Source organism: Neopsephotus bourkii, unplaced genomic scaffold (assembly GCF_033783945.1).
Source record: "Neopsephotus bourkii isolate Nb327-2 ecotype Australia unplaced genomic scaffold, CSIRO-AGI_Nbou_v1 NB_196, whole genome shotgun sequence".
Taxonomy (NCBI): Eukaryota; Metazoa; Chordata; class Aves; order Psittaciformes; family Psittacidae; genus Neopsephotus; species Neopsephotus bourkii.
Genome location: NW_026900709.1, coordinates 2,441,678 through 2,456,850, shown reverse-complemented (window position 1 = coordinate 2,456,850; position 15,173 = coordinate 2,441,678). Strand labels below are relative to the sequence as shown.

General features: G+C 36.0%; 1 long non-coding RNA gene across 1 annotated transcript; it reads right to left on the bottom strand.

Moving 5' to 3' along the window:
- Positions 1–1,792: 1,792 nt before the first annotated feature.
- On the bottom strand, positions 1,793–5,591 carry LOC133224273 (uncharacterized). Its single transcript, XR_009728816.1, has 3 exons — positions 5,393–5,591; positions 4,332–4,447; positions 1,793–2,255 (listed from the first exon to the last, which is right to left on the bottom strand). It is a non-coding gene; the product is annotated as an uncharacterized LOC133224273 (long non-coding RNA).
- Positions 5,592–15,173: the final 9,582 nt, after the last annotated feature.

The window sequence follows — 15,173 nt, the reverse complement described above, 5'->3', positions numbered from 1 at the left end:
GCTGAATAATGAGGAAGATCACTTAATGTTTTCTAATTAGATTGATGAAATTTACCCTGTGCCCTTAATCTATTGTGTATTAAGGAAAAATGGCTAAGGTTTTCATTTGAATGCTTTGTTTATTCCCAGTCCTTAATTTCAAGGTTGTCATCTGTGCAGTGTAATTTCCTTTTCTTGCTTTGCATTAATAGCTCAGTATAAATAACTTGTCTGGTTAAAACCAAAGTAGAAAGAGGTCTCCTATGGAATTATGGTAGAAATGTAATTAAGGAAGCAGGAAAAAAAGAAAGCGGCATCATTTGAGGGTTACAACATTGTAAACCTGAAAATAAGAGAATGATAGCATCCACAAGTAGCCAGTATCATATAATTGCTGGAACCCACACAGACATTACAAGAGGTGACAAAAATCTTAAAGACATAGATTAAATCCTTCTGGATCTGAATCCTGATTTCCCCAAAGTATGGCTGCTTACAGCCTCTGTTCTAATTCCCATCCATCTACAACAAAAGATGAAATTGCCAGAATGTCTTTCCTTCCAGACTGATTAAATGGAGCAGGAAAATAGACAACATAAATGGTAATACATTATAATTAGAAACTTGTTTCAATATAATAATCTAAGGCATAATTTGTGGCATAAACCCTGTTTCCAGAAAACACTTAAGCGTATATTTAAGTCCATCTATATTAACAGAAGGCATCTAAACACGTTTCAGTTGAAATGTAGGCTTAAAGTAAAGGTAAAAATAGTTTTGAAGTACATGTGCAAACCTACAGTAATTTTTAGGAAGGTTTTTCCAAGTGAGGATAATTTTAAGAGCTTTTTTACTCTGTCTGGAGTTAACATTCATTTCTTGAGCAAAGAAGAACATAGACAGATATCTATGGTATTTAATTTTCATCTTTCTGGAAAATTGTTTGGATGGACCAGTGTAGTGTTTTTTTCCCTTTGCTTTCAGTGTTACAGCATTTCACAGTCCTTTCTTTTAGAAAGGAGAGCTTCATTATTCCTTGCTGATCTCAGTGCACAAGTCATATATTAGTCTAATAGTAAGAGGAAATAAACTCTTCAGAAGATTCATGTTAGTGTGTTTCAAAATAAGTAATTTACACCTTTGTGCAAATTCATAAATTCCTTTTCTTTGCTGTTGATTTCTACACATCTTCACTGTAATTGGACATGAGCTTTGAAGAAATGTGTTGTTGAAAATTTATGATTCCAGATAGGTGTTTTGAGGTGTTAGGATAAGGGACAAAAGATTTTGTTGTTACTTGTCAAATGTCTTCCCCTGAAACAACATAAGAAAGTGTAAGACACAAATGTTATTTAGAAATTAGTGTCAAAACCTCTTAACACTGCATGAAGTAAGTACTTGCATGGCACACCCCCAGCAGCAACTGTGCTTGCAAGTCCTTATCAAATAGCTGCAAATACATGATCCTGTTCCCGCGGGTCCTGTTCCATGGGTCCTGTTCCCATGAACAAGGGGTGTTGCAGTGCTCTCCTTGCCACCCCATCTATCAGGCTTTCCTTCTGTAACCGAATTGCCCCAAGTTTCCCTTCCTCTAAAAGCACTGTAGAAGACAATTCCTTAAATGAATAAGGCACCTAGTAATCAAAAACATGCCCCCAATCAGAGTAGGTTTTCCTTCAAGAGACTGATAATTTATTTTCTTTTCAAATCATGTCACACTATGAATTGTATTAAAGGAAAAGTCATTAAATATATTCATCTATGTCACTAGAACTTACTACAACTTGTATATTATTCTTGGAAGATGTGAGATTTTATAAATCTGTGACTTGACAAATTATTCGGTTTAATTCACTCATCTCTCTCATACTTGTGTCCTTTCTGATTCTACTTCTCCGAACTTCCAATTAGAAATGAAAGAAGAACAACCCCTGATGACAGAAAGAAAAATCAACTGAAATTAATAATCAAGATAGAATAAAATAAATATTACAAACACTGATTATTTTAATTTTCAACAAATACTCTGCTTGTAAATAGACACTACTTACGGAATAGAAATATGTAAAAATATTGCTTGTGAATAGAAGAACTAAACAAAGCCAACAATTTTGTAATTATAAAGGTCCTTTTGATTTTATTTTCTTTCTTTACCATTTCCACATACAAGTGTAGAATGTTCTTGCACATGCACCGTATTAGAATTTGAGCATCCATTTTTTCATTTTTTTTTCTCTTTTTGTATTAATTTCCACTTGAAGTGTTATGAAAACTGACTGAAAAATATAAGAAATTAAAACCTTGCTGACAAAGATACCTTTAAAAATAGTTAAAAAAGAGTATGAGTTGAGTGTCCAAAATGACTTCAGAAGAATGAAAAGCTTACATACAGCACTTCAAAATTAGCCCAGTCATTTTAATGGAACTTTTCTCTGACTTTTCTGCTAATAGGGCTAGGAAAGCAACTTTCTCTAACCAAAAGCAACGCCTTTACAGGACATGTATAAACCCTGCATACATGTGGAGGGTTTTTCATACGTAAAAAATGCATATACATATATGTATGTGATGTGAATATACAAATACACCCACGTGTGTCTATACATATATAAAGGTAACATACATTTAATGTTTGTCTCTCTGTATTCAAGGATTTGTTATGTAGAAATGAAGCTGTAGTTTGGGAACTGTTCTCACTCTGTTCTTGCCTGCTGTCAAAGTGCTGTGGCAGTGAGAGGGCATGCAGGAAGGCTGTCAAGACCATGCAGGCCATAAACAGCTGCTCCCAGAACATCTGCACTAGACCTCAGAGCTACCAAAGCAGTCATAGAAATGCCACCTCTGGGAGGGTTTCTGAGTTGCATTCACTGTCACCAGTAGCATGGCTGACTTGCACCCTACTGGCTCCCTGATACCAGTTTCTGATGAATTTAATAGGTATTGAGTGTGGCCAGGTAAGGCTCATGGGCCAACCAGTTCTATTTGATTTGATATGGAAGTATCCCTATTTCTGCCAGCGCTGAGTCTTACTCTTATCCAGTTCTAGTTACTGTAAATGATCTGAAGTTCCTGAACCTAAGTTTATTCAGTTGAGGAACTAGTGCCTGGTTTCAGAAATTGTTCTTTTGATGCAGTTTCTGAACCTCCCTCTTTAGCAGAAGTAGAGATAAGAATTACGGGGCATTAAACAAAAGCTCCTAGTAAAATTGTATTTTAGCTCATAAATAGTATTCTTTTAAAACACTTTCTAAGAGCAAGCAGTGTGAAGGACACAGAGCACAATTTCTGTTAGGAACTGATCTAAAAGTCCTAATAGAACTTGGTGTCTGTTTGTTTGTTTGGGGTTTTTTTTAATGTTATAATTTAACATCTTAATTGTTATCAGGAAATATTTTGAAAGCCTCTACTATGAAGTTAACACATACAGGAGTTTTGTTTTTAAGATATCAAACAGATTTAAAGTGGTACTTCAAAAGTCCTCCATTCAGCAGCAATCATTATAACGTGAACTAAATAGATCAGTTGTGCTACTGCGAACATAAAAGCATACTGGTTTAAAGCCTGTCTCACAGCAGCTGCTAAACATCAAAACAATATAGAAACTTAAAAATAATTATGAAAAGTAGTGATATGTCCTTTATCAGATACCAAAAATATTAAAAGTTTCCCTTAAATACATTTGCTTCCTTGCAAGCATACTTGCATATGTACACATAAGGCAAAGTACAAGGACCCTTCAAATGCAATAAATGTGTGCTTTATGGCTGTTAGAATCTAGCCCTGCTAAATCAGAGTGAGTTCCACCATTGATTTCATTTGTATCTGGCTTAGGTACTACTGAATTTAAGTCTTGCATAAAAATCAGACTAATAACTTTAATTCCCTGATGGCTGCAGAGTTGATAAGGAAGTAGCATTTGACTTTATGCTAAGAACTGCCTCAGGATCAGACACAGAGCTGATCGAGAGTACTGTGGCTGCCTATCTATATAGATTCTCCCCATCTTGTGTCATCTCAGCTGACCTCATCTACAGCAAGTAATGAACTTCAGGAGTGTGAGTTTTGCTCACCATACCAACCAAAATAACTTTGTGAGAACATGCTAATTTTAATAATGAAGGCCTTTAACCACTGTTCAATTTTCAATTTGTATTTGGGAGAAAGAGGCTAACATGCCCAGTGGTTTGTGTATTGCTTGGCATGTATGTATAAAAAGTTCTAATCTGCTGTCTAGAGGCTAAAGAGTCAGTCTTGTTCTTTCACATCTATTGGAGTTGTCTAAGTTTCTATAAATAATCTAGAGTCTGAAGAAAAGAGAAAGAATTTGGGGGCCCTGTGCTTAGGAAACTTACCTGGCATGCAGGTGGCAGATTGAGGTTCACATAATTGCTCTAATGGAAATAAAATTGCTTATAGAGCCTGGAACAATTCCGAGATAAATGAGGTGGTCTGTGATTTGAGCAGTTACCTGAAATGTGGAAGATGCAGCTTAAACTGTCAGAGTGTGAGGGGCTCGTTGCTTCCTCTGAGCCATAGTGAGCCACAGCCACTGGATCTCTGATGTTCTGATGTTCTGGACTGATGTTCAATCTCTTACTGTCTCAGCTTCAAAAATACAGAAGCCTCTTTTCATTCCAGAATAGAAAACAGAGATGGTTGGTTGTTTTTTTTTTTAATATAACATTTCTTCCCTAATATTTCCCTCACATCTCTGGTAATGATCCCATTGAGAAATTGCTAACTGTGCCTTTGCAATCCTTGGCCTTTCTGAAATACATGAGGTGGGACCTATACTGGAATCAGATCAGCCATATCTAATCACACAACTGTAACAAAAACTTATTGTGAACTAGAGTGACATTATAACACTCTTGCTCTGCTTGAGGTGCTGTATGATTAGTTTTCTATCTGGGCTATAATCATTTGGCAGACACCTCTAACACTGTAATCAGTTCAAAACTTAATACTGTATTAGCTAAAACTTACAGCAATCAACCCCAAACAGAAAATGCTCAGAAATCAAGAAACAGAAAATTAACAAGGTGGTTCTCTGTTTCAGAAAAATAACATTCTTAGAAGTCAAAACAGCAGGCATTGCGGAAAGAAATTGTTCATGGGATCTATCCAGAACTTTCCCTACCCTGTTTCCATTGACTCTTACCATTCGTTCATTGCCATAGACCCGTTTCTCAGGGTCTATGTTTGCGGTCTTAGTTTCTTATACAATCATAAACCGTCTTAAGAGCATTAGGTAGACTTTGTTTAAAATCCAAATGTGTCATTGAACTATTTGGCTTCAGAACAAAACAGAATTCACACTAACTCTTTTCTGTGTCATTTTACTAAAGCAGCTAAAAGCAGCCAATTGAAACACCTCACAATGCATAGCTAAATTAAAATACACATATAGCACTTTCAGCAAGTATGAAATTGTTATTTTCAGCCAGAAGATGGCTCTGCAATCAAGCCAGGCAAACTGAAACCATAGAGATGCAGCATACAAATATTTTTCTTTTATCTTTTCAGTTCTTTTCTTCCTCAGTGGAAAGACTCCAGTTCCTGTAAGCTGTAGTTTTACAAAACCTCTCGTTTCCCCCATGGCAAAGACTCACTTTCCCCCAAATCCCCTATTTTATTAGGATAGGATGCACGACAGAACAACAGACTCATGTCTTTAACCACTTTCCACTGAAGTCAGTTGGTATCTCACTGCTGATTTCAGTTGGAACTGACTAAAACCAAATAAAGCTGCCTGGAAGATCCCTTCCTTAAAACCCTGTGGGTGGTGTGGATGGCAAGTTCCTACCCATGTTAGTCTTTCATGAGCTGATTTTCTTTTTAACACTTGCTGAAAAGCTATTATTGATGCTGCACAGGGATGTTGCTCAGAAATGGTGTTGAAGATGACATGGCATTATTTTCTTGTTTATAATAAGATACCTGGCTGTTGGTGTTTTAATATTTTGAAACACTGTGTAGAATTTATATTACAACGTGTCATATATTCTTCTCATCCTGGACATAAACTTATGAGTAAAGCCCACATTTGGAAAAGCTAACATTATTAGCCTAAGGAGATATGTTAATTGGCAAGAAACTCAGTGAAATCAATGAAGTAACTCCATTGTGAGCCTCAGGTTAAATCAAAACAAGGTCTACTCTATCTTTTCTTGCACTTGCTTTGAATTACTACTGTAAAAGAGAAAGAAGGAAATTATAGGTACTGTCTAATTTATGAGATTTTTCACACGTGGAAACAAATTTGTTGCTGTGTATGTTTTCCTGCTGTGCTAATTGTTTTAAAATTTCAAATACTGATTATGGGGAACGGCTGAGTGCTTTCTTTTCTGCAAGAGAAGGCTATACAGGTGAGAGAAAAAACTCTTAACAATTGTTTGGGTTTACATTAATATAATAATCTACACTTGATGAGATTTGTCCATGTACCCTGTTTTTAAATATCAAAAAACCACACTGTTCAACACTGTTGTTCTGTCTTTCTGCTAGCTGAAATCCATTTCAATGTCATTTTTGTGGGGTTATAACGTAATGATATAATGCAGCAGTGAATGAGGTCAATTCACTTTTATGCACATGGAGCCTCAAACACAAAGATAATGCTTTTATTTGGGTTGTTTGTTTTTTTTTTTTTTTTGCCTTCCTTTTTTAACCTCTGCTCAGTGTAATTACATGGAATTTATCCTGACATGCTTGTCCTAGAAGACAGGTGGAACTTTCAGGATCTCAAACTGCTTCTTTGTAATTTATTCATTTCATTATGAACCTGCAACCCTCCAGGGGGTGTGACATAATATTATAATACATAATGTTCCTGAGTACTAGATTTTCACTTGGCTCTCTGATTTATCTGACAGATGCAGGGCTAAAAAATACCACATGTAGCTGGAAAAATCCCCAGGAACTACACATACGCAACTGCTAAAATGCACAGGTTATTTCAGTTAACACTGACATTAACATGTTGGAAATGTTCCCTTCTGATTTTACTTTCTCTGGTGAAGTTAGATGGTTTAGTGTTTTATTTCTGAGTCTGCTTCCTGTAGCTGTGCTCTCCCAAAACAAATGTATCTCAGATCTCAGTATCAACCGCTTTCACAAAAGCTGTGTGCAATAACTCTTTCATGAAACCATGGGTTGCCTTTGCTCTCACAGAAGTTATAGAAATATAGATAGGCTTTACAAAATATATCATTTATTTGTCATCCCAGAACAGATGAAGGATAATAGGTTCCCCCTCCCCCCAAAATGGAATTGAATTTAAAGCTCCTGTACTGTTAGGCCAGTGCTTTTCAAAACCCCTTGAGGTTTAAGCCTCCTTTCAGGCAAAGTTATATGAAGACAACGAAGCTTCTTCATTTTACACTTCCTCAAGTATCACTGGAGAGCTCATATTAATGGAAATAGCTATTTTGTCAGTAGTTTACTGGAGGAAAGCAGGAACTGTCTTACCTATTATCTTTTTTACTAATATTTACCTATAATAGTAATGCACTCATACAGAAAGACTAATTGTTTCAAGACTTTGTCCATCAAAATACGCATCAACCATTCAGCCTTTTGGTTACTGAGTATCTTGAATGGTGTGGTGATCTGAACTTCCTCCAGTAAGATTCTTTGTCACAAAGTGCCACTGAATATCATAATATAAAATCAAACTGTGGGTGCTAAATTGAGATAATTTCATTCTCTGTTCCTCCTTGTTCCCTTTGTAGCTTATATACCTTTCTCTGATTACAGAAAAGAGTATCATCAATGTTCAAATTAGAAGGATACAGGGGGATTGATTCCCCCCCTCATGTCAGGATTACTGGTATGCAGGTCTAGCAAATTCAGTGGACTTAGCTTTTATTTACCTTAAAAGTTGCTTATATGTCACTTGGTTTACAAAGATACAGAATGTGGCTGAATAGAAGTAAGACCAGGATGTTACACCTGCCAGGGTCAAACGTGATGTTTTAAGCCTCACAAGCAGGTAAGATTTTTACTCAGACTGCAGATAAGCAGTTTGTGTATGGCTCTTTTCATTTTATTGTGGAAAAGTGCTTATGTAGAGCAGAGAATATTGCAAAAAGAAGATGTTATGGTTATTAAACACCTTAAATTTAATTCCAAGTATTATGGACCATATTACTCACTGCAAAAGCTGAGGCCTCTACAAGCAAAATATACAGTATATGTGTAACAACTGTTAATATTTGTGTTCTTGGAACACCTGCTCAGAAATATATCAGATAGCTGATTTGTATCAAGAATAGCAATTGCCATTTTTCTCCCTGTTTATGAAGCTTTATAGCCTAATTGGAAGTATTTAGGTTCGAAAGTTGTTGCCTTTACTACAAAATCATTCTGGAAGCTTCGCCATCGCCATGGCAACTCGCCGACATATATTAAGCATTCTGATACAACAGCAGTGTTTGATGGTATTCTTAATTTGAGACATTAATTTAATATATCAGTGCTTTATACTGGAGTTTACATGTTCTATCTTTTTGCTATAATCATAAGAAAACTTTGATGCTGAATAATAGCTTGCTAAGCCATAGCTCACACAGTGAAGCAACTACCACAACGTGAATTAGCACGGCCTAAGGAACACGCAGTTTCACATTACACAAGCAGAATATGAAAACACTAACTTACTTAGCTCATGTAGTGCAATGTTACTGTGAGTCTAGGTAAGCTCTTTTAAGAGAAATCAGTATAATCTTTTCCAGCTATATAAATGTTGCAAGGACAATTCACCCTGCTCAGGCAGACCTCACAGAAATCACAGCTGGGATCACTTCACACAGAGGTGTTTTTTCCTAGCAAAATATTCAGAGAAGGGTTTGAAGCAGGACAGACCCTGCCACCAACACTAAATGTGGAGGGCAGTACTGCAGACCATACTGTGGTGTGTACAGGAGGGCCTTGTGCCAGGTCTGGTGAGCAGGCAATGCTCTAACCTTCATGGTGAGACAGAGAGGTGGGACTCAGGTGAGCATTCCTCATGTTTCATACAGACCAGTTGTCTTTCTGACAATCCCCAGACAAAAGCCAGATATAACAAAGTGGTACAAAGATGGCTGCTGTCCCTATGAAAACTCATTTCAACCTTAGAATCATAGAATAGTTAGGGTTGGAAAGGATCTTAAGATCATCTAGTTCCAGCCACCCACATGTGTGGGTGATACAGAGCCTGTGTTACACCCATGGAGCAATGCCAGACAAATACCCCTATACTGGGTAACAGCCCAATATAGATCAATAGGGCAGGGAGAGCCTGGAAGCCATCTACAGCCACCAGGATTTTTCTGGTGCAAAATCAGTATGCTCTTGCATGGGGCGATGAAAAAAGCCTGATTGATCTCAAAATTCTGAATGCTTATTTTATCCATATCTTTCTGAATGAACTTGCAAATAATGTGCAGTGTAGTGGAAATGTAAAATATTACCCTGCTTCAAAGTGTACTAATCTTTCCTGAACTTTTCAAGGTATTTGCTATTAATGCCACTGTACAGCAAAGGTTTTGTGATGGGATAAGGGTGGAGATAAGGAGAAAACGCAGCAGTATTTACAAATAGATTCTGCAAACTGTAGTTCAAAAAAGATGGCATGTTCTGTAATTGCAGATGAGTATTTTCTTATTTATTTTCTGCCAGAAATATATTAAATTATCCTCAGTGCCCCTAGCTAGTCTGTAAGTCTTTTTTTCTTACTGGCCAGAGTCCCATTCCTAGCAATTCTTTAAATTCCCCATTTTTCATGCAACTACCTCGATTATCTATGCTGTTAGTGTGCTCAGTGGCTTTCTGTTGGTAGAAGTGATCCCAAGAGTGTCATTCTTTTTATTGCATTTCACCGACGTGTGGATAGAATAGTTCTTCCTCTTTGGAGGTCAGAGAGGAATGATCTGTTTACTTCCCTCTAAATGGAGGATAATTCTGTTTTTGCTTGGCACTGAAACTTTTCTATCAGACACCTTCCTGGAGACAATACTATAAAAGCCAGATTTTTAGCAGATTTGGACACTTTCTGCAGTTCCCCATTGAAATATTGAATTAGATCCGAAATGATTTTCTTTTGCACTAGTGTCATTTTAAGAATACTTTATGCCAGGACCTTTGATACCAAATTTCATCCCACAGTGAATTCTCACATGTAGTCTCTCAAAAGCAAATTTTACAATAGACTTACTAACTGGCCCTTGCTTCCAGTAGTGCTGCTTGCAGGCTTAGTTAAAAAGCAGGCTTGATGGGTATAAGACCATAAACACATACTCTTTTTAGAATGCAAACCTTAAAGCTCCTCTGTAATTTCTACTCCCCAAAGCTGTATTCTGCTCTTGCCAAATGTATATGTTAAAGAGGATGAGTGTACCTCTTATTAGGAAATGTGAATGAAATGAAGAGTGGATTGTGCTGATTAAAACACAGGCATATTTTTCTGTATACTGCAGCTGATAAACTGAAATGACTTGGTGAGCTGGGAGTTGCGAATGGATGAATACAACTGCCTAATTGAGAATGGTTTTAAAAATCACTTTGAAAATACTTGTGCTTCCCTTCTTTTGCCTCCTCTGAGCCTTCATGCTTTTAAATAGTAACCAGTTTTGACTTGGTACAATCTCACTGAAATCAGTAGAGAATTTTAATTAAATCTAATAGTATTTAGAATGGGATCCAGAGGCTTAGTATTTGGGGAAAAAATACTTTGTGTAGTTTTTAAATGACTTAGCATTCCAGAAATGCACAAAAACTCTGAAACTGTGAGTGTTCTCCTGAGTAAGGTATAAATGGCATCATATGACAGTTGTGATGAGCCTCAGCCAATGGAGCTCCTTCTAAACGGTAGACAAGGCAATAGCTGATCCAACTGGTAGTTCTGAGCTTCCTATGACCTAAGCCAGGTGAATAAACTACTCATTCAAGAGATTAATTTTTCTTAAAAATATACAATATTTCACAAAGTTTTAAATTGAGATTTCTCTATGAAAAATCAGTAGTTGATGAAAAGGTGTAACTTTGCAAAGTTTGTGGTTTGCTTGAATGCATTTTTTCAGGTATGACAAAATAAGAACCAAAAAATGTTTTTTACCTAAGATACACTCTACCAGTTTCATTTCTCCTCTCCTGGTAGATGTGTATATAAAGTTTAAGATAAAACTTTAGAAATTCAATACCAACTTTTTAGATCCAGTGAGTAGAAAAACAGATGAAATAAATAATGTATTAAAAATTACAGCATATTTATCATGGGATTGTGAGGCAGATTAATCTATAGTATGAAAGATGGGTCTCTTGTCCAGTTCCAGTAAGGCCAAACTTACTGCTCTTGCTTACAGTAACCGGTAAAGAGTAGGATATAAATGGTTAGGATATATCAGGATGATGTACAGTATAACTCTGCAGCAGCTTATAGTATTGCGGGCTTTATCTCCGCTGCATACATTCTGGGGCTTAAAAATTATGCTTAATATTAATACATCTTCCATGGGGAATAGAAATAAAATGCTATAACTAAGAAATGCAAATATATTTATGAACTCATTTTCTTTCCAACATGCCGTATTAATAATGACCATCTTTCTTTTATTTAATATTTTAAACCCACAAAAAAGTATCAGCCAAATTTATACCTACTAAAAATTACTTTTAGCTATACCCCAAAATAGTCTGCAGTCACTGCATTATTTTTTTGTGTTGAAAAGACACAAATATGAAACACAGCAAGATCATTTCTTAGCTATTTAATAGTGACTTGAAAGTCCTAAAAAGAGACATGGAAAAAGAAAGTAAGGGCCATATTCATGTTTCATGTCAGTATCACTTAATTGTACTGTTCATGTATATCTGGTGTTTAGAATTTACATGTTATTCTCGTTAGGGATAAAGATACAGCATCAGTGTTACACTTCATCTGTGCCACTGTGGAACACCACTGATAGATGTAGTGCTGCTCTGCTTGCTCCCACTCCTGCCATATACTTTCAAAAGGATTAGAGAAATGCAGCCACAAGAGCAGTTGCGTTCAGATTGCTAAACTGTTGGAAAAATGTTTCCTTTTGAAATAATGGTAGTTTTTTGATGTGTGGACAAGGTAGGAGGAGGAAAGAGCTGAGGTATCCTGGGTGTTTGACTGCTGTCACACCAAATTGGGTGAGTGTAATACCAAATACTAGGATGAAAACAAAATGACCCAATGTTGTCTTATAGAAACCATGACCATATATTTCACTTCAGAAAGTGTGTTTCCACAATGTTTTTTTCTATTAAATGGATGAAAAATCTTCCTCTGAAGTGAATCATTGTTATCCCATCTTTGCAGTATGGTTCATCTTAATACCTAGCACCTAGGGAAACAAAGCAGGAAACATCACTTTGCAAAAAAAATATTGATCTTTCAAACTCAGTATTTTATCCCACATATAAGAACTTGAAGATATTTGACAGAAAAAGAGAGACTAGCTAATAGGTCAGAGTTAGAATTAGAAAGAGCTAACGGACTTTGTTATGTTTGATTCTGTCATCATAGTTTGTTATGACATTACCAAACTATCTTCTTTGATGCAATATTTCTAATATGGCGGCTGAAACTCTCTGAAAAAAAGGAGGATATGACCAGCAAGTCCTGGTATGAAAAATGAAAGGGTTTTTTATAGATGTTTGATACTACAGCTGCTTACTGCTTGGCATGAAATACTGCTCTTTTAAAACCATTCGTGCCATAGAAAGTCAAATTTAGATATGCCAATATTATGAATATACATAAGGTGTGTGCTGGCAAGGAGAAAAAAATGATATCTAAGAATCCACAAAATAAATGAAAAAATGTTTGGAAATAAAAAGAAAATCATAACAGGAAAATTTACAGGAATATATAATTTGGAAGTGATGTTTAAAGGTGTTTATAAAACAACTGCTATTAAGTACAGCAATCCACAGGGCTGTTTTGTTGTTATTACTGTTAATGGTGAATATTGATATTCATTGTGCTTAGTTTGGGCCAAAGGGAATCAGAATTCTGTTTTCCAAGGAACTGAAAAAGCATGTAGAGAATTTCCAACCCCGAGTAGATGTTATTAATTATATACATATTAAAAAAAAATCCTAAACAAACTTAAGCTAGTGCAGTATTTTTAGGTACTTAGAAGTGTTTAGGAGCTAGCTTTCACCTTTTGTAGTGTTGGATTGCACCTCTGAGTGAAGAGTTTATTCACTGGTCCTTTCCAACTCTAACTATTCTATGATTCTATGATTCTATTTACTTCTGTCTTCAGACCTGTGTGGTGAAATGACTTGTGAAAGTTGATGAGCTTACAGCTCATTAGGAGCCCACCTCTGACGGCTTCTAGGAGTGTTAGGAAAGTATCTAAATATGCCACTTCACTGCCTTTGCTTGCATACCTGCTGGGTAGACTGAAATAAGGAAAACTAAACTTTCAGTTGAGAAAATATCTTGGAATATATAGAAACTCTTCCAGTAAGAACATCGGTTTGCAAGAATGTGCTACCTTCTGTAAAAGGACAACAGTCAGCTTGGATGGGAGATTTCTTCATCCTACACTGGGTCAGTAACTGTAAGTAGCAGCGTGATTGTTGCTCCTACTACAAAATTTTAAGAAGTTATCTTCCCTCTTGTTTGAAGCATTGGATAGCTTGTTTCTGCTTGTGGCTTAGGAAATCTTACAAAATTTATTACAGGTTAAAACAAAAAACAGTGACTACAAACCTAAGAGTAAATCATAATTCTGACAGTGAGCTTCCTTTGGAAAACAGCATATCATTTCATTGTATGACTTTTTCCATCAAATAACATGGAAGACGTTAATACAAGGTGATATTTGTCACAGTACATCATCCTGGAGATTGACAAGAATCAGAAAGAAAAGCAGCAAAACAAACTAAGGCCCTGAACTTAAAAGGCGATCTGCATGGGCAGAAACAGAGCAATGTCAGAGTACAATCATACAGATGATAATGTTGATGCTTCTGCAAGACTGGGAGAAAAACATGTTGAAATGAGACAAACTTAAGGAAATAAATGCAAAAAGGCATGCTTACAATAAAGTGGAAACTCTTTCTATTGCTATTGCTTGCCCTGAAACAATGAGTCCTTTGTAACTTCTTTTATAAAAATAGCCCACAAAACATGAAATACTTTTGAGCAATCGAGCTAATATTATAAATATTTATATTCAGAATGAATATTACACGAGAGTGAGATAATACATTATAAAATATGAATACCAGTTTCACTTTTTTCATGGTAATAATAGATGAAAAATTCCATTATAAAAAAGAGAATTGATCAGCGAAACTCTGCATATGCTTGAGCGGAATTCATTGGAGATGCGAAAGTCAATATAGTTTCCCTTTATTTCTTTGTCTTTTAACTCTGTGATGATTCCTATTTTATCAATGGTCATCACAACACAGAGCTGTTGCAGATTTTTGTTATAACCAGCTGACTGTGGAACAGAACCTTAGTGTTGTTGAATGTTAATGAATGGCATGTCCACTGAGAGACTTGTAATGCCTGCTGGTGGACTGGTGAAACCATGTAGCAATTATACTTATGGTGGTTAGAGGGGCAAGAAGAGATTCTTATCTCTTTTTGAATACCATTGTGCTTTGGTCCTTCACTGGGAATTATAGAATTCCGATATTTGTTACACACAAAAAACTGTCTATTCTTTAAAGCTGGTAACTCAAACATTTCTTTTGAGTTAGATTTTGGAGATGCTGTTAGATCTTGTACTTCCTTACACCAGTTTCACAATTCCAATTTTTTTCATACTAAAGTGGATTTTAAGCAAAAATTTGAGATCTACAATAGAACTGCTATGTAGATACCACCTAATCCTGGCTATTTGTTAGTACTCAAATTACTAATTTGCATTGGAGTATCTTCTGTTGTCTTTTCAAAAGTTTCATCTCCTCTGAAGAAGGTCTCCAATGTGGAGAGGCAACCTTCATAATTGCCTCTTTAGAGAAAACAAGGCAATAATTAATTAAATAATAAATAATAAATTAAATAGTAAATAACTAATTTAGCTCTCCTGCAATGGCCTTTGGTTGTTTTGTTTTCTGGTTCTTTTACACTTCTACCCTCTCTCAGTCTACCTCAGGACTGTAAGCATGTTTTGTCACAGTGGTTTAGCTGCCAGGACTCGAGGCCAGCTCAGATAGGG